General features: G+C 45.3%; 1 protein-coding gene and 1 long non-coding RNA gene across 46 annotated transcripts in view; one reads left to right on the forward strand and one right to left on the reverse strand.

Moving 5' to 3' along the window:
- MSI2 (musashi RNA binding protein 2) overlaps positions 1 to 26,199 on the reverse strand; it is a 451,089-nt gene that overhangs the window by 292,711 nt on the left and 132,179 nt on the right. The gene's annotated exons all lie outside the window — the stretch shown is intronic.
- On the forward strand, positions 10,975 to 15,409 carry LOC310749908. Its single transcript, XR_014541866.1, has 3 exons — positions 10,975 to 11,081; positions 13,409 to 13,490; positions 13,986 to 15,409. It is a non-coding gene; the product is annotated as an uncharacterized lncRNA (long non-coding RNA).

Consider the following 26,199-nt stretch of genomic DNA (forward strand, 5'->3'; position numbering starts at 1 on the left):
ACAAATGAATTAACCCAACACACAGATAATAAATTCAACACCTGTCCTGCACCATCAAAAGACTAAATGAAAAGTAAACTGAGAAAATAATTTGTAAACGGACACATCTTCTCAAGGGGCGCATGGCTTGGGTTCACCTACTGACGGACTGCAGAAACATGAACTTCAAAAGCATACAGTGGCCAATAGCTAGGAACATAGAACCTGCCTTGTACTTAATCAAACCACTGGTCCATCTAGTGCAGTACTGCCTACACTGGCCGGCAGAGGCTCTCCAGGATTCCAGGCGGAGGTTTCTCCCAGTCCTACCTGGAGCTGCTGGGGATTGAACCTGGGACCTTCTGCACGCAAAGCAAATGCTCTACCACTGAGCTATGGCACCAGACTGGCTGCCCCTAAACAAACCACAAGACTGAATCCAATGTTCTCTTGTCCGCTTGCACAAAAGGCCTCTGTGATCCAGCACAACAGTTACACCAGTGGAAACGCTGTGTGCAACAGATCTCCTCTTCCCAGGAACGAAAGAAAGTAAGAACAGAGCGGAGGGCATGCGAGACCAAGTTTCCCCATTACATTTGAACAGCTCTCTCTTTGAGGCACACATCAGCTTGCACGCTCAGCTTTCCTTTCAAAGCCTATTAAAGGAGTCTCCCAATGCTGGAAGATTTATTGCTCAGTACGATAGCTGCTGCACACCGCTTTGTTTGTTAATTGCGATTACTTTGCCTGCAGAAGAGTAGTCATCTAATAAATCAGTTATCTCCAGGAAGAATTGATTTTAAAAGTTGTTAGCATTGTAAACTGAAGTACTTGGTAACAGCACACAGTAAAAAAAGAAAGGTCCAAGTCTTCTGTTTATATGCTTGTACTAGACGATTCCTCCCACCCTTTTTTAAGGTTTAAAGAGACTGTCACAAACCAAGGAATCTTTATTATTTCTTTGAGCTCATTGGTAGAATCCAGTTTCATTGTTGCGGCATTAAAAAATGTCAGTACTGGAATGATATTTGTCAAATTTGAAAACGTAAAAAATAAATCTCACACTGATCATTAATATTCTGCACAGCAAAAGCTGGATTTCAGCTAAATAAAATACCGCTGAATGGATGTTCTAATGCACAACAGGACAGTTTTGGCATAACAATAAGCTATGGTTTGTTTAGCTAAACTACATTTGTATCTACTTCTGAACCAGCTCATTAGCCTTGAAATGCTGGGGACTGACCACAAAAGATCATAAAGCAGTTTGAAGCTGGTTGGTGAAAATAATCACTCCTGTATTTATTATCATAGGTTAGGGAAGCCCAGGTGGTGCTCTTCAGATGTTGTTGGACTCCAAATCCCATCATCCCTACCAACTGACCATACTGGCTAGAGTTCATGGGAACTGGAGCCCAACAACTCCTGGAGGGCACCACACTGGCTCCCTTTGTTGTTAGGATCCTGGATTCATTTATTTGGATGTAAAATTCATCCCCATCTTGGGGATGAAAGAAAATTAGCAACATCTGATAGATATGAAGCTCTAAACAAGCTTCACATACTGGGGTCTGGATTTTCCCCATGTGAAAAATACACACTACAGTGGTACCTCGGGCTAAGTACTTAATTCGTTCTGGAGGTACGTTCTTAACCTGAAACTGTTCTTAACCTGAAGCACCACTTTAGCTAATGGGGCCTCCTGCTGCTGCCGCGCTGCCGGAGCACGATTTCTGTTCTCATCCTGAAGCAAAGTTCTTAACCCGAGGTATTATTTCTGGGTTAGCGGAGTCTGAAACCTGAAGCATATGTAACCTGAAGCGTATGTAACCCGAGGTACCACTGTAATTCCAAATTAAAATTGGAACCCTGCAACAGCCTTGCACCTTAGAAGTTTTATTATTAGGTTGTATAAGGGAAATATTTGCCCAGGCAAGCCCATCCTCCTTCTGGATTTGTGTGTGAATCATCACTGCCCTGGGCATAATTCCTGTCTGGAAGAAGTAAGGTCCATAGCAATGAGTCACCCATAGAGACACAGACTGCGGCTTCCCCTTCAGGTGGGCAATGCAGGTCTGCCTGAACAACCCAATCACATGTGGCACAGGGATGCAGCAGAATTGACCACCCCCACTGTGGCTGATAGGGAAGAGGAAAGGCCACTACAGGGGAATCATGCTACGTTGGTTTGGTTTTCCTCGAGCACCTGATAGGCCAAAGGCCAGCACACAAGAACATCCTTCATCTGTTGCAGGGACTCCAGCACCTTGGCAGCGTCAACCAATTTACTTGAGGGATCACCTTACTCCATACAGGCCAATTTAGTCACTTCAGTCTGCTGATTGTGCCCTTCTACAAGTGCCGTGCAATGTCCATTCGGTACAGGTTGTTCCTTTAATGTAGCAGCACCTGCACTTTGGAACACTGGAACATTAGGTACCATTACCGGCTGAAAAAGTTTTCTGTTTCAACAGACCCATTCAGACGTATGGTTTGGTTATATCTAGCTTTGAATTTGTTTTAGATTTTTTTTAAAAAAAGTTTCCAAATATGTCCTAAATATGTTTTATTTTTATAGATGTGTTTGCCACGATGTGCCCCTATTGAACGAAGGACAGGATATAAATTTAATAAACAAACTACTGCAGCAGCCTTGCTTCCAAACCTCTGGCCACGTTTGGAATGTAGCCTGTTGTACAAAGTTAGGGGTACATTTCTTGCTCTGCTCACTTTCACTTCTGGCCCTCCTTACTGCTGACCTGCTGCCCCTGGAAGGTGGCTCAAGAGGTAACGAAGCCCTTGGACTGAAATTAATTGATTGATTGATTGATTGATTTCTCTTCTATCACATTTCAGGCCCACCTTTCCACCAAAAAGTTCAAGGCAGCATGGATGCTTTAGTTTAGATTCTTGCAATAGGTAAAAAGGTAAAGGAGTCCTGGGTGGTTAAGTCCAATCAAGGCAACTATGGGGTTGCAGCGCTGATGTCGCTTTCAGGCCGAGGGAGCTGGCGTTTGTCCACAGACAGCTTTCCAGGTCATGAGGCCAGCATGACTAAACCACTTCTGGTACAATGGGACAGAAGCCAGAGTGCACAGAAACACCATTTACCTTCCCACCACAGCTGTACCTATTTATCTACTTGCACTGGTATGCTTTCAAACTGCTAGGTTGGCAGGAGCTGGGACAGAGCAACGGGAGCTCACTCCATCATGTGGATTCGAACCGCCAACCTTTCGATCGGCAAGCCCAAGAGGCTCAGTGGTTTAGACCACAGCGCCACCTGCATCCCATTGTGGGGAGTTGGACTAGATGACCATTGGTGTCTCTTCCAATTCTACAACTATATTATTCTACGTGGCTCTTCTCCAAGAGCCCAAGGACACTCACTGAGCTTCATGGTGGAGCCGGCACTCTTAACCACTACACCACAACAGCGTAATCTTCCCAGCCTTGCACTTTATAGCAAAAAAAAGGCTCTCTCCCCATTCAAAGGCTATACAACCTATTTGCCCTCCTCGCAAACCAAGTGGACCTTCTCAGCGAAATGCAGCCTCTCAGAAGATTGTGGACCTGCTTACCTGCCCGCCTCGAGTCGGCATTCGAAAGCTTCCAAGTCACATGGCAACAGAAGAGGCTTCTGCACCATGTCTCTGTCTAATCTAACACGTGCTGGCATCCTGCTGAACCCGAGAGGAATCGGAAAGGAAAGCTGGTACGGAGGAGTGGATTAAAAGTCAATTGCTGTCGCGCTGCCGGGTCTCGTCACCACTCTCCCGTACCCAGAGCTATTAAACCTGCAGCGCTCCAGGAGCTGCTGAGTGGTGTCACTTCAGTCTTTCGCCTGAAATCACAGCGTACTTTAAGGATGTCAGTAGCACAGTCACAGCTGGGGAGAGCGGGAGCTCAGCGGTAGAACACCTGCCTTTGCATGCAGAAGGTCCCGAGGTCAATCCCCAAAATCTCCAGGTAGGACAAAGGAAAGATGCTTACCTGAAATGTTGGAGAGCCTCTGCTAGCCAGTGTCAATAATACAGAACTAGATACACCAGTGGTCTTGACTTGGTACAAGGCAGCAGCTACCTATGTTCCTAAGGGAAGGGCCATAGCTCACTGATAAAGCGTCTCTAACTTTGCACGGAGAAGCTCCAGGCCTCAATTCTCAGAATCTCCAACTAGGGTTGAGAATGTCCCCTGTATGGAAAGTTGGAGAGTTGCTGCCAGCCAGTGCAGGAAATACTGAGCTAGATGGAACAATTACCTATGTATCTACAAGGCCACAAAACTCAATTCATCCACATACTCAAAGCCATACAAAAGTTTGGGACATGTTGATTTGACATGTCAGTCCCTCTTCCTCAGAAACTCTGGGAATCATAGCTGGGGGTGGTGGTCTCCTAACAATTCTCAGCACCCTTAACAAACTACAGATCCCAGGACTCCTTGGGGGAAGCCATGATGGTTGAAGTAGGATCAAAGTGCTTTAAATATACGGTGCCGATATGGTCCAGTTCTCAAAATGGAACGTAGGAAGCTGCCACAGGCTGTGGCTGAGTTGCTCAGATCCTAATAAATAATGGGAAAGAGGAGGGAAGGCCCTGGAAAAGGCAGCTGGCCAACAAGGGTAGTGGCTGAGCAATGAGAGAGATCAAGAAAAGAAAGCTGGAAGATGAAGTGGTTCAGAGAGAGGCAGCGTCAGGAAACAAGAGTCCATATTTGCAGAGCCCATATTTAAAGCTCTTGTGCCATTGTAACAGTTGTTGCTTCCCCCAAAGAATCCAGGGAACTACAGTTTCATTAAGGGTGCTGAAAGTTGTTAGGAGACCCCCTCTATTCCCCTCATGGAAATACAGTTCTCAAGAGTTCCCTGGCAAGAGGGATTGATTGTTAGCTTGCTCTGGGAATTGTAGCTCTGTGAGGGAAATAGGGGGTATCTTAACAACTCTCAGCACCCTTAATTAAACTACAGTTTCCAGGATTCTTTGGGGGGGGGAGCTGTGACTGTTTGAAGTGGTATCACAGTGCTTTAAATGGATAGTGCGGATGTGGCCTTATACAGACCCAGGGGAATAACCAAAGGATGTTGCCTTCTCCGTCTGCAGCAGAACTAATCGTTTAGCATGCAGAGCACAAGTGCATGTCAGAAATGCATGCCACATCCAAATGAGTTTTTGATACGTTACCACAAATAGCTAATAAGGAGGGGAGAAGCAGAAGGGAGGGACAGGCCACACCAACCTTTAGTATAATTGCTCTCCTCTCCTGCCAATACTCTTAGTCTCATTTGGGACTAATGGTCTGTCTTCAATTAGGCTCTCAAGCTTCCAAAAAAAATATGAAAGCAGCTTTTTATTGTACCCAAAGTTTATCTAATAAGCACATACTTTGCAAAACAGCAGGGCAATGTTTGGGAGATTTGTTTTGCTTTTTTCAAACCAAGAGAAAACTGTGGACTGGGGGGGAGATACCTAAGCCAATGATGGGAGCAGGGTTGGCTGGAAAAGAAAAACAGCAGGAAACGTAAGGTTTTGCCTTAGGAGCTGATCCAGTGGAAAACCTGTCCTGGACTGTCCCACTTCAGACTGGATGTAGGGGGGATTGCATCACAAATTCTCTGAACACAGGTCAGTAGATATCAGAATAGAAGAGTTCCAGCCTATTATGTCATGGATTCTCTCCCCCATCCAAGGAATCCTGGGAAATTGTATAACTGAAGGAGCATTTCATTAAATATTTTATTTTAAAAATGTTTGCATACAATATTAATTGCATTCATCCATAACTATTTCAGTATTTGTATAGGTGCATTTCAGCCCACGTCATTCAACCTGGATAGCGAGGTCCAAGTTCCAAGGGCCTTCTGGAGGTTCCATCATTATGAGAAGTGAAGTTACAGGGAACCAGGCAGAGGGCCTTCTTGGTAGTGGTACCCACCCTGTGGAATGCCCTCCCATCAGATGTCAAAGAGTTAAACAATTACACAACTTTCCGTAGATATCTGAAGGAAGCCCTGCTAATGTTTGATGTTTTGTTTTGTCTCTTTATGTTAGAAACTGCCCAGAGTGCCTGGGGTTACCAGCAACAAGTTGTGGTTGTTGTTAAGTTCTTTGAAGGGTTCTCTAACATCTCTCAGCACCCTTAACAAAATACACTTCCCAGGATCCTTTGCTGGGGCAGGGACAGCATGACTCTTACAAGTGGTAGAAGAGGTATTTAAATGTGTAGTGCCGATGTGGCCTTCGTGAACAAGGGCTCTATCCTACCTGAATAGAGTGATATTACACCACTGGAAGCACAATTCCAGTTGAGCTTTAAAAGCACATCCTCCAAGCGGGATTACCGTACAACACACTTTTCCAGGAATCGCAGCAAGTACTCCTTATCAACCAGCCACAGTAAAGAAACACGATCGCTGCCATATATATATATATATATATATATATATATATATATATATATATATACACACACACACACACACACACACACACACACGAGAAATAACCTCTCCCGACAGCGTGACAGCTGACATTCTAAACTGAAAAAGCTATTTGCCAAGAATTATCAAGCCAGGCTTCTCCCTCTCTGATAGATGGCAGAAGAAAGAACAACAAAGGCCACACACATATCATAAATCACAACTATTATTGAATGCCTAGCCACATAATAGCAACAGTCAAACTGAATAAAGACGCTTTTCAGGGCTCATCTGTACAGGGGAAAGGGGGAGGAGGGAGAAAAAGGTAAGACTAAAAAAATCTGGAAAAAATCCCAAGATGTGATTCTAGCATTTAAAAAACAAACAATCAAACGGCAAACCCATACCCTTTAAAGAAAAGGTATTTAATATTGTGCCTGTCTTTTATTTATTTAGGACAGTATTCTCCAACCTGGTGCCCTCTAGATGTTTCTGAACTCTAGCTGTCATCCAAAACAACTGGAATGTACCAGGTTGTCAAAGGCCAATTTAGAGCATTAAAATGCTCAAGGATGCATACAAATACAACATGGTGTTTATTTATTTGCTGAAAATATTTGTTGAAAGATTCCCTTGATAAAAAAAAAATTAAGCTCTCAGATTGCTTAATAATATTCAGTAAAGTGGTCTGCATCTTGTATGTTTGCTAAGAGGGTGGGAAAAACACATCTCAGACAGGTTTTATTTTGTTTTTTAGTCAAGTTGCAAGCTCTCAGTGTTCCATAGTTAATGTTTTGGTGCTCAGTATGTCGCTGCTCAAATGGGGTATTCGACAAACTTAAGAAACCATGCCAAATATTGCCCTAAAAAAGCTAAAATAAAATTAAGAGCCATACTGCTCATTAAGATGAAAACATATTAATAGATGTAAGGAGGAGGAACCTCCCAAGGCAACATTTTGTTTAAGAGAATATGTATATAAAGAGATACTGCGGCAGCTGTGTACACAAGGTAACATTTGGTCTTTTGTCTGCTTTGGCAATTGTTAAAAACTACATACCAGTTTTCTCCACTCCAACTGCAACAGAGAGCACAGTGCTGCAGAGCAGCTAAAAGGCTGAGCTGCATTGACCCTTGCGCCTGGTTCAAATTACACTTCTACCCTGAACTCAGCAGATGGACTTAGAGGAGTCATCATTCTCTCAATGCCAGGGCCGGGGCGAATGTGTGGTTGTGCAGAAATCATTGCTGTGTTTCAGCCCTTTTATGCTGCCTGGGTTGATGGGAGTCCATCAACATCTATAGTGCCAGAGGTTCTCCACCTTTGGGCCAAGGCAATGGGTTAAGACAAACATCACACCAAGCCATGTCTTGTACTAGCCATAGCTTAAAACCTAGATGATGGAAGGCAGCATCCCTTGCAAATTCTGCCTTGCATGATTTAGGGGAAAGTGTTCTCGCTCATCTAGGCTTTCTGTTATCCTGCACCCACCTAGCCAAGGAAGACAACTGGCTGGTGATAAATTCTTTATTGACAAATGCATGCACTTACAGCAGCTCCTAAGGTGCTCTGGACGGACACAGGCCTTTAGCGCCCACTTAGCTGACCTTAACTTTTCCAGGTTCATGCCCTATGGAGTGATGGAAGCAGCAGTGGGACCATGCCCTGCTCCTAGGCTTATGTACCCTCATATGCCAGAGTGTGCTCACATAACCTGAGACTTCTCCTGCATGAAGTTGTTGCTGATCTTTCCTCTTCAAGCCCCTCCTGGCTCCAGGAGACAGTGGGGATGGCGTGGATTTGACTAGACTGCCCCTCGCCTGAACAGCATCTTCCTCCACTTCCAACATGTCCTGAGCCCCTACCTCCATCCTAATGCTCCAACTCTTCCTCTCCCCCCGCCCCGGCTCCTGCCGCATGGGTGGCACCAAACCCCTTAAATCGCTGGGTCAGTCTCTGGCCCCCTTCCCTCTGCCACAAACTTGTCAGAGCCCTGGCACCCACACAATTTAAATAACAGACTTGCATGGACTCAGTATTTGCACTGGGACTGGTCAGGTCAATTCAGGACACTATAAGAACATAAGAAGAGCCTGTCTGGATCAGGCCAATGGCCCATCTGGTCCAGCATCCTGTTGTCACAGTAGCCAACTGGATGCCTCAAATGGGAAGTTTGCATGCAGGACCCAAGTGCAACAGCACTCACGTCTCCTACCGTTTCCAGCAACGGATATTCAGAAGCATTACTGCCTTGCAGCTATGTAGGCAAAGCATAGCCATCATGACTAGTTGCCATTGATAGCCTCCATGGATTTGTCTAATCCTATATCCGAATTGCAGATACTTATGAAAGCATGAAGCCCAACCTTCAGCATGAACGCCCCCCTATGGCTGCCGATAAACATACTAAATGGTATTTTGCATTTCCATAGCGCCTTTCATCTGAGCAGTTCAAAAGAATCTTGGCACTTTGATTTTCAGAGAATAAAGAGCCAACATGCATTTGTTTTCATTCTTCCCCAGTTAACGGGAGAGAGCTTCTAATAAGAACTCTCCCAGAAGATAAACCCAAGGACAGCAGCAGCAAGAGGGGATAATGGAACAGAGGAAAGAAAGAATAATTATCAGCCACTTCCCCCAAAATGTTTCTTGCACATTTTTTCTGCATAGGCAAGGATAGGCCTGAGATTGAAGAACTGCCACAGCCTCTCTCAGTTCTGTTGGCTCGGCTGCTCTGGTAAGATCCCTGCTGGATCACAAAAAAGTCCTATCTAGTCCAGCAGCCAGCTTCCCAAATGTTCGCCCACTCAGTGCTTCAAGACTAAGAGGAAGGACTATGGCTCAACTAAGTGTATCTGCTTTGCTTGCAGAACGTACCCAGTTCAGTCCTCAGTGGTATCTCCAGCCCCCTGCCCTGAAACCCTGGAGGGCAGCTGCCAGTCAGTATAGACAGTACTAAGCTAGATGGACCAATGGTCTGATTCGGTATAAGGCAACTTCCTGTTTTCCTAAGGATATAGCAGGGTATGAAGGCAACACCCCCTGCCTTAGCTACTGTAAACCACTAAGATGTAGTAGTTAAGAGTGTTGGACTAGGCCCTGGGAGACCAGGGTTCACATCCCTATTCTGGGATGAAGCTTCCTGGGTGACCTTGGGCCAGGCACTCTCCCTCTCAGCCTAACATACCTCACAGGGTTGCTGTGGGGATGAAATGAGGAGAACCACTTCAGCCTTGAGCTCCTTGGGAAGAAAAATGTGGGGTATAAATGAAAATAAAACTGAATTTCAAAGAGAGAGAGAGAGAGACTCCATTTAGCTACCATAGCTGCTACCCATTGACAGATCTCTCTCCTCCTCCATGAATCTGCCCCATTTTAATGCAATCTAAGCCCACCTCCGACAACCTGGTGCCCTCCAAATGTCTGGGACTACAACTCCCGCCAGTCCCTGCCAGCACTGTGGCCACACCCTCACCGTTCATGTAAAAGATTTTAAATGTGTGTTGTGGGTTTGACCCTGCATAATTTAACAGCAAATTCCAGTCAATTAAACCACACACTTTTAGGCCTAGATTAAAGGTGTGAGGTCTGAAAGCCAACAGGCGGGAATGGCCTAAATCCCATGTATCATATATTGCAAGAAGAAGAATCATGAAGTCAAACAAAATGCAAAATCACCAAACTTCTTTCTTGTTTTCCTGGCTTTGGCTGAATGTCAATCCTCCAAATGACTCAAGGTGGACTCATTCTGCTTCCCCCTTATCCTCCCAACAGTAAGTAAAGCTAAGAGAGTGTGACTGGCTTAAGTTCACCCAAGGAATTTCTGGCTGAGCTGGAGAGCTTAGGGCCTCGGGCTACAGCCATTTTAGAATAATGGTTAATCCAGCCCTGTTCACTGTGTCAATAAACAGCTTCTCTCGTCTGCCCCGAATCTTCATCCGGATGAGCTCTGGCATCATTAGACAGATGGAAGGTGGGGAGAGCTTCTCTCTCTACACCACGCATAGCTTTAATAAACCTCTCTCCTGTTCCCCATTCACACTGCAATCCTCTGCTCAGAAGTAATCCCGCTGAGTTCAATTAGGTTTACTCCCAAGAAAATGGGAATAGCTTCAAGGCGATCCAATTTCTTTCCGGAACTACTTCTAGCTTTTTATTTTTTATATATATTTATTCACTAAAGACTTTAAAACTGCCTTTCATCATCATCTTCACCATCACCATCATTAACCTGCTCTTCACTCTAAGGTCCTAGGGTGGGATGATGTTGTTGATGGTGATGATAATACCCTTTTGAAACTTCAAATGAACAAATACAACCACAAAATATAGGGTTTACATATCAAGACAGTGGCAGAAATGCTTAACAATATACTTTTCAAGATGGAACAACCAGAAGTCTACTAAGTACTCCCAGTGTGGACGCAGCATGGAATATTAAAAGATTTGGGTTATTAGAATACTGGCAGTATCATGGAAGCTTTCATTTTTCTGATGTCATAAAGAGGCTTTCTGGCCCTGGCTTAGGGCTCGCAAAGCTTTTCAGACTTTAGAAACTGAATTTCATGGTCCATGAGCAACATATGCAAACTCCAGCCTCCTCTTCCGATGTCAATACTTCTCACGTTTTAAAATGACACCTTGTTGGTGAACTTTTGAGCAAAACAGACACTCCATGGTTATGTATGTGATTTTTTCCCCTCTTAATGTTACAGTGAATGCCCAAAATCTGATGAATGTTGACGTTCCCATGTGAACGCTGACAATCCCAGATGGATTCTGAAATTAGATATATCTATTTCCTCACTTTTCAGACATATACCAGCGAATGTTTTGACTGTGACATTTAGGTGACAACGTCTGATTTTTCAGACATTCACATGTGAGCGTCAATAGTCAATGGATTTTGGACATTTTCTGTCTCATATATGTGCAAACATATAATCACACACATAATAGATGAAAATGGATGGATAGATAGAGAAATTTCCATTAGGTCTGTGAGAGATCCTTTTTTGGTCATATAAGAAGCATAATTTTAAAGGAAGACCAAGAAATTGTTATCTCTCTTCTAGCAGCCTCAAGAATATGTATTAGCTATAACTGTAAAAAGAAGGAAGTACTGTACCAATAACTTCTCAATGGTTGCTGAAAATCTGGGCCACACTAAGGATAATAAAACTTACAAACTCTGCCCAAACAAGGTTGGTGAGGAGACAGAGTCACCCTGTTATGTTTTGGGATTTGAAAGTGGATCCTATATATTAACTTGAGTTCAGTATGGTATTAGCATATTATGGCAGACATTATTTAATTGGGGGCTGGTAATTAAGTTCATTGACAGACAGAGAAGAGTGAGCACTTGGTTTTATCCCAAGAATTAGCTAAGACAGGAGAGATGCCACCACCCTCACCTCTCCACCTCCGAGAAGAAAAGAAAGACTACCCTGGCTTCAAGTCTTCACCCCATGATTTGCACCCTCTGCATCAGAATGGAAGCAACCCTGGAAGCAGGATATGAGAGCAAGAGCACTCTCCTATTTATGATATCCGCCAACCGGCATTGAGAGCTATGTGGCGACTCTCCACTTACGCAGGGGTTATGTTCTGGGGTCCCGCATTCATAAGTGAAATGCAAGTAAGTAGGGAGCACCCTGGAGAGTCCTTGTGGCTGGCAAGGAAACCCTCCCCGGAGCCCAAAGGGGACATCCTCTTTGGGCTCTGGGGAGGGTTTTCTGGCTTGCCACTCGTCACTTCCGGGTTCTCAGCACTGCGCGTGTGCGCTGTCATGTGCAAGTAGATTGAGCAGAAATGGGGAGTTGTTTGTACTGGAAGAAATGTAGCCTTCATAACAAGGAGCCAACACGTTAATCTGCTTCTCAAAAAAAGTTGAGTGCCCAGATCTCTCTCAATGTAGCAGGTACAGCCATTTTTTTTAAAAAAGAGGAAAAACTAAAAACAAGCAAAGAGGGAGTGAGCACATGGGGCAACACCCTGGACCACAGCAGCAACATTTTAGTCAACCAACTCTCTTCTGTCTAAAACAGCTTGGGTGGGGGGAGAGGTAAAGGTCGAAGCAAGTCTCCCGCCAACTCTCACTGTCAAAAATTCAGGGACTCCCGACTATCCTGCATTGGAGGGTTGGACTAGATGATATTTACGTCTCTTCCAACTCTATGGTTCTATATTCCTCCAGCTTCCAACAAAGCAATTCTCCCCCCACCCCAGCTATTGCATTTCCACCAGTCACAGCTCTCTCCCCCCCTTAACACCAGAACTGGGTAAAAAAAGACAACTCAAATTCTCGAATCGTGCCAAGTGGCACCTATAGCATCCATCGCCCTTGAGTGCCATTATTCACAGAGCCTCAAAACAGGCAGCTTCCTGCGACACTGAATTCCCACGGCGGTGCCAGGCACATCCCCAGATATTATCAGCCAGGCTCTGCGGTAAACAGAAAACAAGAGATGCACTTCCCAGGGGCTGCTCCATTTCAGCGCTGGGTGAAACCGTTCCTCCCCACTAAAAAGTTTCCTGCTGCTCTCATGCGGTTCAGGCTGGCTGTTACGGAAAGCGCAACACCATGCCCATTGCAAAACAGTAAAACAAATTTAAAGAAACATTGTAAAATCCCCCACTAAGGAAGCTTTGGAACCCAAAACGCCACCACAGAAATCTTGTCGTCCACCCCATCTGTTCTTGCTGTTACTCTAGCCGGAAAGCCAGTCTCTTCTACCCTGACAGGTTGCACCAGAAATAGCTATGCCATCACACAGCCAGCATTGAAGGGGGGGGGAGTTGTTCCTACATGGGAACAGGCCGTAGTAACAACAACAAAAACAAATAATAATGCCTTCCCTCTTGTTTCTCCTTGCATGGGGATAATAAAACCTAAGAGAATGCAAGATCTAAGCAGAATCATTTTTAATCCTCCACCTCCACTGCAAGGTCTTCAACATGGCATTATTTAATTTTCCACTTTTTTCTACTGTTTGTTTATGCCAATGCAGGGTGGCAGAAGCAGAAAGAAAAGCCAGATTAATGAAAATCCAAGCACGTCTGTGTTCACTAAGCAAGCAGTCATAGACTTCAGTGGGTATTTTATTATTTCTAAGGGAAAACACAGGAAGGGGGTGAGGCACAGCTTAAAAAAAAAAGATATGTCACGCTTTCTGTATAGATATAGAAGGACCCATGACTAGAATGTAGTTTATTTGCAAGTCTCATTTTCCATCCCACCGTTCGAATACATTTCCAGGCTCAGAAAACAAGCCAGGAGTTTAGCTCAGCCAGAGCTAACTCAGGCTGACAGCTATAGCACTGATGCCTGCCAGACTTGATTGACTGGTTGGATATATTTAGACCTGAGGGAGGGAACGAAGAAAAATGGAGGGTGGGTGGGGGAATGAGAAAGATAAGGAGGAGGACACTGTTGTACGTTTGAACTAAAAATATAAAAACACAAAGGCTATTGTTAGCAATGGTAAATAATAAAAAAGTTAAGTGGCATCGCCTCCAGCAGGGTCTTCATCCCCACCCATCTCACACTCCATATGAACATAATCTCAGACAGATATCCATTTGCAGTTTTAGGTTGGAGAGAGAGGAAGGAAGGACACCTTTCTATACGTCGATGGTCCCTGGCTCCATCCCCAGCAAGGTTATGAAGATCTCGGGAAGTATCCCTGGCAAAGACTCTGGAGACAGGTGCTAGCCAAGAGGAGACCAACCTGAGCCTAAAGGACCAATGATCGGGTCCAGCAGGAGTAGTGTTGCACTTAGGTAATTTTAGACTTAATGGAAGCCCCCGCATTAGACGGCATGAAACGCAATGCCTCACCAAGATCAAAATGTGGTATGTCAGTCCTCTGAGGGCCTTCCTGCTCATTGTGCTGGGCCCTGAACGCCTACCCAATTGCCCCAATGGTGCAGTTGAATAATATAAGGCACCATGATACACAGATGCTAATAAGATTCAGCTCTGCGGAAGGTCACATGCTCTACAGGCAGAAGGCTCAATCCCTGGCATCTCCAGTGAAAATGATCTCAGCCAGCATGGTGGAGCATGAACCCTGTTAGAGACCTGCTGTTGGACAACAATGGATCACAAGATATATGGCCCATCTAGCCCAGGGTCCTGTTTCTCACAGCGGCCAACCAGATGCATCTGGGATGCCCAGAAACTGGGAATGAAGCCAACAGCCTCCCGCTCTCCACTTCCTGTAACTGCAAATATTTGCAATTGCATACTGCCTTTAGGAGAATGGTTCCTCTAGCCCTGCAGGTGATGCTTGGCCGCAGCTCCCCTCATCCCTGACCATAGGGCCAGGATGGCTGCAGCTGATGGGAGCTGGAGTGCAGCAACATCCGGAGGGCCAGAGGTTCCCATGCCCTCGGTTCTAGAATCCCTACCCCACGGACCAACTTTGACAGGTCTTGGGAACAAGTGAGCGCCTCAGAGCTCTATGATGGGCGCCATTTTATCAGAAGCCAAAACAGTTTCCTGCAATAGTTTGATATTTCTGTTTTGTTAGCCACCATAATAAATAGGTGGTTTTAGAGATTAACGGCATCCTGCCAGAACAAACTTGTCTGAAGTGCTGCTCAATGCTTTCATCCCCGCAGTCGCCTCTATATATCATTCATAAAGTTTGTTACACATCATGGAGAAAGTGGGGGTGAGCAATGCTGTAATAGCTGGTGACAGGGTGGGAGGAGCCGGTATTGGATGAATGAAGTGTGATGATTGCTTCTCCAGCACAATAATTCAGGAACATGGTTAACGGGCGCAATTCCTTGTTCTCTCCACTCCTCTCTTTTTACTTGACCTCCCATGTAGCTTAATTTCTCCCTCCTTTACTCCCGTCCACTCTGCCCACTGCCCTTGTGGCCTGATTATGACGTCTGGGACTTTTTGCTTGCCTCTGTTCCCAGGACTTCCTCACTCTCCCACACAGAGCGTCTAATTCCCCCGCTCTGCATAATCTCCCTCTCTCCCCCCGCTCCCCCATAGACACACCCTCTTCTTCTGGCCTTATGGACACTTGTAAAAGTATAAATATATGCGTTACTCATTTTTACTGAACTGAGCTGTGTCTGTCAGTTGTTGTTTTTTAAGTATTTCTTGAGTGTCATAAACAGAGCTAGACATTACAAGCATTCCAGATGTGTGGGGTGGATGGGGAGCTATGGGACAGGAGGAGTAAGATAAGGAGGCAGTGATGGCCACCGACCTGGATGGCTTTAAAAGACAAAAATTCATGGAAGATAAGGTTATCCATGGAGGCCATGCTCTGTGTCTCCTTGGTTGGAGTATAGTATAGTACCTCAGGTTAAGTATAGTACCTCAGGTTAAGAACTTTGCTTCAGGATGAGAACAGAAATTGTGCTGCGGCGGCAGCAGGAGGCCCCATTGGCTAAAGTGGTATCTCAGGTTAAGAACAGTTTCAGGTTAAGAACGGACCTCCAGAACGAATTAAGTTCTTAACCTGAGGTACCACTGTAATGCTTCTGAAGGCCAGATGCTGGAAACCACATAGGGGAGAACGCTCCTGTGCTTGGATCCTGCTAACGGGTTCCCAGCAAGTGTGTGATGGGTAGCCAATGCTGAACTAGATAACCTGTTGGATCAAGCCAATAGCCTATCTGCTTTTGCCCTTAAGAAGATGTGGTTTTAAGTGTCTTGTACACACCATACATTTAAAGAACACCCTGGAACTGTGGTTTGTTAAGGGTGCTGGGGCTTGTAGCTGTGTGAGGGGCAGACTACAGTTCCCAGAATTCTTTGGGTCGGGGGGAGGCAATGTGCTTTGAATGTATGGCAGGTATGCGGGGGGGGGGGAGCTTGCAGACTGTTCCTATAGTATTTGAATGGTAGATCTAGATTGCCCATTGGTGAGAGGAGAATCCCAAACGAACTCATAAAACAATACCTGAGATTCACTGGGGCGTTTTTCTTTTTAAGTGTTCTGATCACTTTTCAAGTACCATATTTTTCACGTATAAGACGCACCAGACCACAAGACGCACCTAGTTTTTGGAGGAGGAAAACAAGAAAAAAAATATTCCGAATCCCAGAAGCCTGAACAGCAAGAGGGATCGCTGCGCAGCGAAAGCAGCAATCCCTCTTGCTGTTCTGGCTTCTGGGATACCGGCGCAGCCTGCACTCGCTCCATAAGACGCACACACATTTCCCCTTACTTTTTAGGAGGGAAAAAGTAAGTCTTATAGAGCAAAAAATGCGGCAGGTTGCATGGAAGATGCTGGCTCTGCAGGGCCAAACACATCCATATGCAGAATTGGGTGCACAGGTGTCAAAACAGCAATGGACCCTTAAGCACTCAATGCACAAATGCTAACACCAATGCCAGAAGTATTATTCTTATTTTCATTGTTATTATCATTTACGCAAATGCCGCTACAGCTTAAACCCACTAATAATAACAACATATTTATATCCTGTCTTTGATGCTGAAGAAAGCTAAGGCAGCTAACAGAAACCGAAACAAAGCACGGTATCCGACAAAACAATGCACCTTCTTTAAAGCCAACACATCAATGTAACCCAAATAAGCCAAGCAGTGAAGAAAGTGTAGCAGTAATACTAGACAGTCAGCTTGCCAAATTCTCCAAAGGCCTTCCTAAAAAAAAAAAGGCTTTCACCATACGGTGAAAACTGAGCAATTAAGAAGCCCAGTGGGCCTCCCTAGGGAGAGAATTGGAGACCACAGATGCCCTCCGCTTCTCATATCTGTCTGCCAAAATTCAGACGTCAGGAGGACATGGAGCAGAACCTTGGATGCGCAGCTAAGCTTGAGAAAGGCTACACACTGGAGGTCCTCATGGGTTCCCTCTCCACGGAAATAGCCAAGTATGTTGCTATGCCCTGGCCTGATGTGCGTCCCCCAGCCCCCTGCTCATGCAGAGCTGCAAATGTGGATCAGGGCACCAGGTTTTGATCCAAAACTGCTTCCCCCAAGACAGATGCCGACTTAAAGGATAAAGATTTCGAAGAAAACAACACACAAGCCTTAACACATACAGCGGCAGATTAGAGCCCAAGAACCTTAATTTATCAATTAGACACCATCTGCAGATTGTGCTCCTTGAAATAATTGTCGAATCTGACAATGCACTTCTGCTTCTAGAAAGTTTCAGCCAGCTTTGCTTCCATTTAATTAAATTTCTGCACTTAACTTTGATTGCGCTGAAAGCACCGCTGCTTTGCCCAGATTGAGTTCCTTCGCCACCTGCTGTGTTTGATCTAGCCACGTTTCCACAGTTATGGCAAAAATTATGCCTGATTTTTTTTCTTCCCCCCCCACTCCCCAAGAAAACTGGCTTGCCTTCACCCCTACCCCACATCTCTTCATAAAAATGCAATGGTGGAACAGCAATGTAAAAATGCAGGGCTGTAGCTAAATGGCGGGGCACATGCTATGAATGCAGAAGGGCCCAGGTTGAACCCTTGGCAACCTGTAATACCCCAAGCCAGGTGCAGCCCACCAGATCCTGGATAACCCATTCACACCACCCTAGTTTTGCAGTCTCAAGCAAGCAGGAAAAAACAAAACTATTCAGTGGGGCAGGGGGAATGACTACACATGGCTTAAGCCATATACACAACCAGAACATTATTCCACACTAACTGGCAGGCGCTTTTTGGAGTTTCAGGCAGTGGTGGGTGCTTCTTGGCTACCCCCTGGCATGACCAGGTTGCTTCTCTTCCTCCACTCTGCTACGATCTCCAGAGCAATTACGCAAATATTAAAATGGTTGTAAATGTCTTTTTTCTTCTGAGTTACAGCATAAATGTATTCATTTATATGGGATTTTTTTAAACTGCTGACCCCTTTCCTTTTGTAATTGCTTTGTTCCATTTTTATGAAACTGCAACTTTTATCAAATTGCAAAGCCACACCGAGTGATGCATTCCTGCTAGAAGGTAAAGTGCAGGTGCTCTAATAAATAAATAAGATGCAAGTGCAAACGTGCGGCTTTAAAATTAAAGAAGGCTGAATGGCAATAGGAAGGTTGCTCTCTCCGTGGTGGAGCATCTGCTTTACATGCAGGGGGTCTGGGGTTCAATTCCTGGCATTGCCAGGAAGTACTGGGAGAGAGCCCCGCCTGAAATCCTGCAAAGCTGCTGTCTGTCAGTGTAGACAACACTAAGATGAACCAATGGTCTGACTCAGCATGAGACCACTTCCTCTGTTCCTGCAGAAACAAGACTTGAGGACTGACACATCCCTTTGGCAAAAGGGGATTTCTAAGTGCTTCACTGCAGAATGAGGGGGTGCACCGGCTTGTAACCCAGGTTGCAAAGCTGTGCTCACATTGGTTGTGAAGACTCTACAGCGGCTACCCTTTGAATTATGCATCTACCTTCACACCCTTAGTCATTCGCGGGATAATTATTCCTCCAGGACATGCTGGCAAGGCAAGTGCGTGGGCTGGTAAACTGTGTCGTATTTATCTGCAAAGTTCGTTGAAGGAAAACCACGACGTGCCCTGAAGCAGGTGCAGTTGTAGTTACTTCCGAGAATAAATTTAAAACAAAACAAAGCATCTTACCACTGGCAGCAATGTTAGCGAAGTCACTTAAGTAATGCAGCTGGAGTCCGGAGAGAAAATACCTGATAACACTTCACTAAGCAGACTGAACAAAAAAGAGTGTCTAATCTGACAAGAAAGGAACAGAAAAGTTATGTCTTTTAGTTCAGGCCTTGAACAAAGCAGGGAGACATACAACTAAACATACAGAGGACAACTCCCTCAGAACTACATAGCCAATCAGAGGATGCACTACCTTGGCAAAGATCAGCCCACTCTTGGGTAGCTGTCTTCATAGTTAACAGAATTAACCCTTAGATTAAAAACTAGTTGATGCCAGATATTGCACTTTCAACAAGTAGTAACCTGCTGGTATATTTATGTAGGGTTTAACATGCATAATCCTTTGCTGAAAAAACAGAGGAGTTGGCTGTCTGCAAAAAAGTGCCATCAAAGGTATGTGGGGTTTGTTGGGTTTTTTTTAAAAAAAGAATACCATACAAGGTTTACTGCTGAGGTAATATAAACCTCTCCAAACCAATAATGTGTTTCAGCAAGTTCCTAAAAATAATGTATTTTGGCCTTGCAGGTACAGGAATGGCTTCATCTTGTATCATACGGTACAAAATGGATTTACAGTCATACTGAACGAAACAATACAGAACCTGGTAACACTCTCCAAGGAACCATCATTTCAGCATAACTATGTTGAAACATCAAAGACTGAAGAGGCAGTGATGCTTCTGAATACCAGCTGGCAGAAATGGCAGGAGGGGAGAGTGCTGTTGTGCTCAAGTCCTGCTTGCGGGCTCCTTGCAGGCATCTGGTTGGCCACTTTGAGGACAGGATATGCCCCTGGCCTAATCCAGCAGGACTCTTCTTACATCTGCCAGGATGACCCATAATATGCCTTTTCTGAAGGGGAGAGGCAGCTGGCAGTTGGGGTGTTCGTGGCCAGCAGAGGAGTTAACACCTTTTCTGGAAGGCAGGGTCAAAACTATAAAAAACTTTTATTAGCAGCCAGCAAGAAGAGGAGGGAAACTCTGTAGAGTCATGGGCACATTTGCAAATCAGAGGTCATGGGGAACACACACACACCCCACTGCCACTGTACACAAAACAAATTTCCCCTACTGGTTATAATACAATGCTTCTTTCAAACCTAAATATTTTTTTAGAGGGGAGAGACCCTGTGTCCAACCCTCTGCAATGGAGTAATCTCAGCTAAAGCAATGGTCATGTGTACCCTCAGCTACCACACTGGGAAAACTCTGTGCTAAGCTCCTCGTTTTCACAGGGAGCTGGCTTATGCTGAGTGAGACCAATACTGTTTACACTGACTGGCAGCATCTCTCCAGGTTTTCCAGCAGGGTCTGCCCAATACCTACCTGGAGATGCTCTTGATTGAACCTAAGACCTTCTGCATGCAAATATGTGCATGGCCCTTTCCTTAAATCCAAGTGGATGGGGTACGCACACGCACCTTAGTTACCTACAGAAGGCTGTAAAAGGGAATTCTTCAGGAAGAAGAAGAATTCTCAGGCTTCATCCATTTTGGCTAAACAGAGCCCCCATGTTCACAGACAGTGTATCTCTGAAAACAAGGTGCTGAGGGACAAGAGCCTTCCTGGAAGAGGGATGTGTGGACCATTTGTCTGATGCAGCAGCGCTTGTCTTAAGAGTACAGAGAGAAGAGAATGAAAAAGAAGGTGGTGTGTTGGCTTTGTTTTTTGTGCAAAGCAAGGCCAAAATGCCAAGCAGTGCAAGAGACGGTTGCACAGGTGTGCCAAAGTGCAACACGGAGGACAAATGAAGACAAGCCCCAATCAGGACAAGATCTCTGGGCTTACCCTCCCAAGCAGATAAAGTTCATGCCCGTAATGAACGGCGTCTCCTGTTCTTGCTGCAGGTGCCCCGATGTACTTAGCCCTCCATGGTAGAACTGCCAATCTCGCAGAAGGGGTCAATTATATTACAAGAAGGGGAAGCAACAGAGACAGGACCATGTCCTGACTTTCAATCCTGCCCTAAATTAACTTTTAATACGGAACAGAATGTCACATTCACTTCTCTCCATAGTCTAAAAATTTCTCCTTTATGCTGCAGCAATAAAGGGGAGTATTTAAAAATTAAACAGAGCTTAGGGAGGAGGGGGAGGGCAGCATGCAGGAATATATTTCATTTCCACATGACTAGGCATTTTAACATCCAAAGAGGAAAGAAAGGTGCTCTCAGAGTAGCAAGCAAGGAGATGAAGGTGTTAAATACAGGGGAGGGTATTTTACAGTGGAATGAATACACATTTCAGTTTAGTGAATTGTCAGGCTCCCAAAGTCCAAAATGTCTAAAATTTGACAGGGAAGACCCAGCCTCCAATGTGAGGAGTAAAATAATTCAAGTTAAGCGTTTATATTCAATGTGAAAATCCCTTAGCGGTCTGCTTACTCCGCCGGCAAAATGGTTTGCGCTAGTGGAATGTTGTCAACTTTGTGCAACCTGCTGCACAATGAATTTCCACTAGTGCAACTGTAGCATTGGGTTCCTCTGTTGAACAGCACTGCACATCTGCTGGCACACGAGCCTTTGCACCAACCAAGGCAGAACACCGGATGCAGACGGTCTATTCATTCATCATGTCAAAGTATAAAAGGCGGTGGCTGCTTGTCACAGTAAACCACAATTAACGGTTTACCGTGCATGCACAGAAGGCTCCTACTTGAATGCATCCGTCTTACCCTCAGGAGCAAAAACCCACAGAGCCCCGTTTACTGTTACATCCCAACTGGGGATTGTGGTTTGTCTCGCTCCAAACAAATCCTAACATGAAGCCAAAGTTTGTTATTCGCTTCACATCAAACTTAGCCAAAGTCTAGACTTGTGATATGCATGTTCAAATCCTCTTTCAGTCTTTTTAATCTAAAAATAAAAATTAAAAAATGACTAAGGCTGCAATCCTATACACACTTACTTAGGAGCACAGTGGGACTTACTTCTGTGTAAACACATACAGGAATATATTGTAAGAGGCACTGGGCAACCTAGACTCATGCTCCGTTCTTCATCTGTAAAACAGGAAGAATAACAACCCAGAGCTATTACATGGACCATGAAAGATGAGAGGTTGCATCCAAAGAAGTTCAGACTCACTGAAATCAATGGACCTAACTTCGTCATGTTTATTAATTTCAGTGGGTCTACTCTGAGTATGACTAACGTTTGATGCAACCCAAAGAGTACTGAACTGAAGAAGTTTTGGAAACCTTGGTCTAGACTAATTGCGGAGACTGTCTCCAGGGTTTCAGACAAATGTCTTTTCCAGCAGTACCTGGAGATACCAGGAACCTGGGAGTTTCTTTATACAGAATAGGTGCTCCACCACTAAGCTGAGACCTAGGCCTACCAAGTCTATTATGGACCGGGACCTGTCGTGAAAAAAGTGGCCAAGAAGCCACATTAGAAGATGCTCCACCACCTTTCACTCACCGTTTCAAGAGGCCCTCTGGAACAAGCGGTTGTGGATAAGGTTCTCTAACTCCTTTATTTTTCAAAGAATTGTGAGGCGAGGCTGCAGGCCCTGTGAAGCTGCTTGCCTTTCCACCCTCACCACCTGCTGAGGATTAAGCCCAGGTGCATTGCAAGTGGCTCTGAAGGAAAGGAAGCAGCAGGGAGGCGTTCTCTGTTTTGCAAGCCACAGACAAAGAAGGGGAGAGGAAAGAAGCAGAAACCTATTTCTATAGAAGGCTTGGAGTAGTGGGGTTAACAGTTTGTCATGATATAAAATTACGCATGGCATGCAGAAAGAAGGTAGAGGAGAGTTTTTCTCTTATAACACTAGAACTCATGCACATCTAACAAAGCTGAATGCTGGAAGATCCAGGACAGATGAAAACTTATTCAGGCAGTGCGCAAGTTTATTTTGGAAGTCCCTCCAACAGGAGGCCTGGATGGCCACCAAGTTGGATGTCTTAAAAAGAGGTTTTGGACAAAATCATGGAGGGCAAGGCTATCAATGGCTACTAGCAAAACCAAGAGAGAGTTCTCAGGAGTGCCACAAACAGCCCAACACATTTTGGAGAAATACCTTCATCAGGAGCATCCTTAGAAGTAAATCTTAGCTCATTCATCTTTTTCTCACTGAACCAAACTTTTGGAGGCAGTATGTTCCGGAATACCAGTTGCTGGAAAATGTAACTGGAGTGAGTGTTCTGGCGCTTGGGCTCTGCTTGCAGGTTTTCCGCAGGCATCAGGTTGGCTACTGCAAGAACAGGATGCGGTACTACATGGGCAACTGGTCAGATCCAGCAAACTCTTCTTAATTTCTTATCTCCAATGAAGTTGGAAAGGAGACGTTGCCTTTTATCCTATCGTATAAGCAGAGGCTCTTAGACCAAATTGCCATTTTGCCCATTTTGACAGCGTCAGTTCTAACACAGGTCTCCTGATCACTATACCATTTGAGTAGCACTCATCTTTAGGCATAAACAAACAGAAGTTGAGGCTATCATAGGAACATATGAAGCTGCCTTACACCAAGTCAGAATGCAAGTATCTAGCTCAAAACTGTCTACACTGCCTGGCAGCAGCACTCCAGGTTTTCAGGCAGAGAATCTTTCCTAGCCCATCCTGGAAATGCCAGGGATTGAGCCTGGGACCTTCTGCATGCAAACCAGATGCACCACCATAGAGCTCTATTCTGAAACCTCCCCCAACAGACTCTATTTCATCAGGCCACCTGGGCATCACAGATTCACTAGCATAGCTCTCAAATCAACACTGCATCTTCCACGGTTGTCAGCCAGCCCTGAAACCCTCCTTAACGCTCTCAACCCTGCATTTTTCAAACCCATGTTCAAAAACACAATAAAAGTGAACAGAGCTTTTTTTTTGCAAATGTCTGTCCTCGGAAGGTGGCAGCATTAATAATGACCCTTTTGTACAACTCAAACACATCTGCAGCCATCACTGCAGAGTCCAAATTTAATCTGACAAGCTCTTCTCCTTCCTTTGGCACAGCCTGATTTTATTTTTAATGCCTCTTCCTTAACGGTCCATATTACAAGGAGGAGTTTTACAGGAGGGCACACTCACTTACTTTCAAAGTTAAAGGAAGGACAGCAGGGAGTCAGGCCCAAACTAGAACATCTTGATTTTTTTAAAAGCCATAATACATGGGCCATTTATTATCTATCCTATCCCACCGGCCTCTGAGAAGTTGAAATCAATTTCATTCATTTTCATTTTAAACAAAAAAACAACTAGCCAATTTGCCTAAACCACCATCCTTTTAAGTGAACAGGAGTCCACAAACAAAAATAAAAACAGGTGTTCGCAAAAAGCAAAAAATACAAAAGCAAACCACCAACATGCCCGGTTACCTGTGGTTTTCACAATACGGAGGTGTGCCTTTGAAAAATAACTTCCGCTAACTAAAAGGCAGCACTCAACGGTGCTTTATCTGGGACACAGAACAAGTGCTAGTAAAGATGACTCAGCCTTTTAAAGACCCACTCAGATCTGGAGAGTTTAAAAGCAGCGAAGGTAGTAAAGGAAATAGTGTCAGAAAAGACCTCACACATCCATCCAGTTTGGCCTTTTGCTCTGACACAGGGGTGGACTCAGATCAAGACCTGGCCTACCATCTGCCGGCCATTTTCAACAGGCAGGAGAGGCCACCCAACTGTCAATCACCGGACATCATTATGACATCAGGAGACAATTTCAAAGCCCACTCTGACAGTGCTGAGACTGGGACTGGAGCCATTGGCGAGCCTCCACTTCCTATGAAACTTCTTGCGAGAACCAACATTCTTCCAGACACCTTCATTGATGCCGGTTTTTGGGAATCACAAGTGGAGAGAGTGCTGTTGTGCTCAAGTCCTGCTTGTGGGCTTCCCAACCATGATCGAAATTCCCCGGGCACTGGGTGCGTTTTGCTACTGGCATGGGTCCAACAGCAGCTGCGCAGTTTTATGGGCACCAGGTTGGCAACTGACATCTCCATCGAGCCAGCTGACTCGCACGCGGTCCATCATCATCACATCAAGGAAAGTAAGTGCAGGGCAAAGGACAGATATATTGGGCTGTGCTGCAACCTTTCCACAGGCCACCCCAATGGAGCTAACAAGACACAGTTCAAAAACTTCTGCCTTAGCCCATAGTTAACATCATTTCCATTTCCATTCTGTGTGTGTTTCTCCTTCTTGCATACTGGGACAAGCGAATTGTTGTAAGATTTAGCTACAGTCGGGCAATGTGGCAGAGATCATAGAATCATAGAATTCACAAACATGCTATTGTGGCGACCATAACCTAGGACAGGGGTCAGCAAACTTTTTTGGGAGAGGGCCGGTTCACTGTTCCCCAGACCTAGTGGCGGGCCGGACTGCGTGCGCACAGGAACATGGCGGAGGGGGCTTCTCTTTCTCCCCCTCTCTCCCCCAGCCCCTCCCCTTTCCTTGCCTACCTCCTCTGCCGCTGCCTGCCTCTCCTTTTTGGGCTAGCTTTCCCGGGCGCCGGGCCAGCAGGCGCACCAAGCACCAGCCCACAGCGCAGCCATGGGGAGAGGCCGGCAGGTGGGCGGCAAGGCTTCCAATCAAAGCCCAGCCCCCTTCCTCCACAGGGTGGGAAGAAGTCAGGAAGAGGGAGGGAGAAGACGGTGCCGGGGTGAGGGGGGAAATTGAAAAAAATGGCACCCAAATTTTTTTTATAAAAAAGTGGCAAACGCGCCGATCCAATCAGCTATTGCAGAACCGTTTGCAGGCCGGATCCAGAGGGCAATTGGGCCGGATCCGGCCCACGGGCCTTAGTTTGCCGACCCCTGACCTAGCTTATATGTCTGAGTTTCCAACACTATCCATAGGCATCTCGTTGGCCATTGTGAGAATAGGATGCTAGACGAGATGGACCTTTGGCCTGAGGGGGTAGATTCCTGATTATTCCTTTGCAGCCACATCTTTACTCTCGCCACACCTGACACCACATCAGGTGTGGGACAGGTGGGTGTGATTTGGAGGAAACTACATCCCTGGCATAATTAGCTGAGTGGGTCAGGGGTTTCCCCACTGCTGCTCTCAAGCAGAACACTGTCTACTGAAGGAACCCCAGTCAAATGCATGCCTATTCCCTCACAGAAACCTCTAAACAAGGTTACCTAACCACTCCTGAGGCAAGACAGTCCACCTGTTCTGAAGGTGGAGAGCTACTCCTACTATTTTAACATTGAGATCTACTTTAAAGTTTCAGATCCCTT

This window comes from Podarcis filfolensis (genome assembly GCF_964270895.1).
Source record: "Podarcis filfolensis genome assembly, chromosome: 15".
NCBI classification, from domain to species: domain Eukaryota; kingdom Metazoa; phylum Chordata; class Lepidosauria; order Squamata; family Lacertidae; genus Podarcis; species Podarcis filfolensis.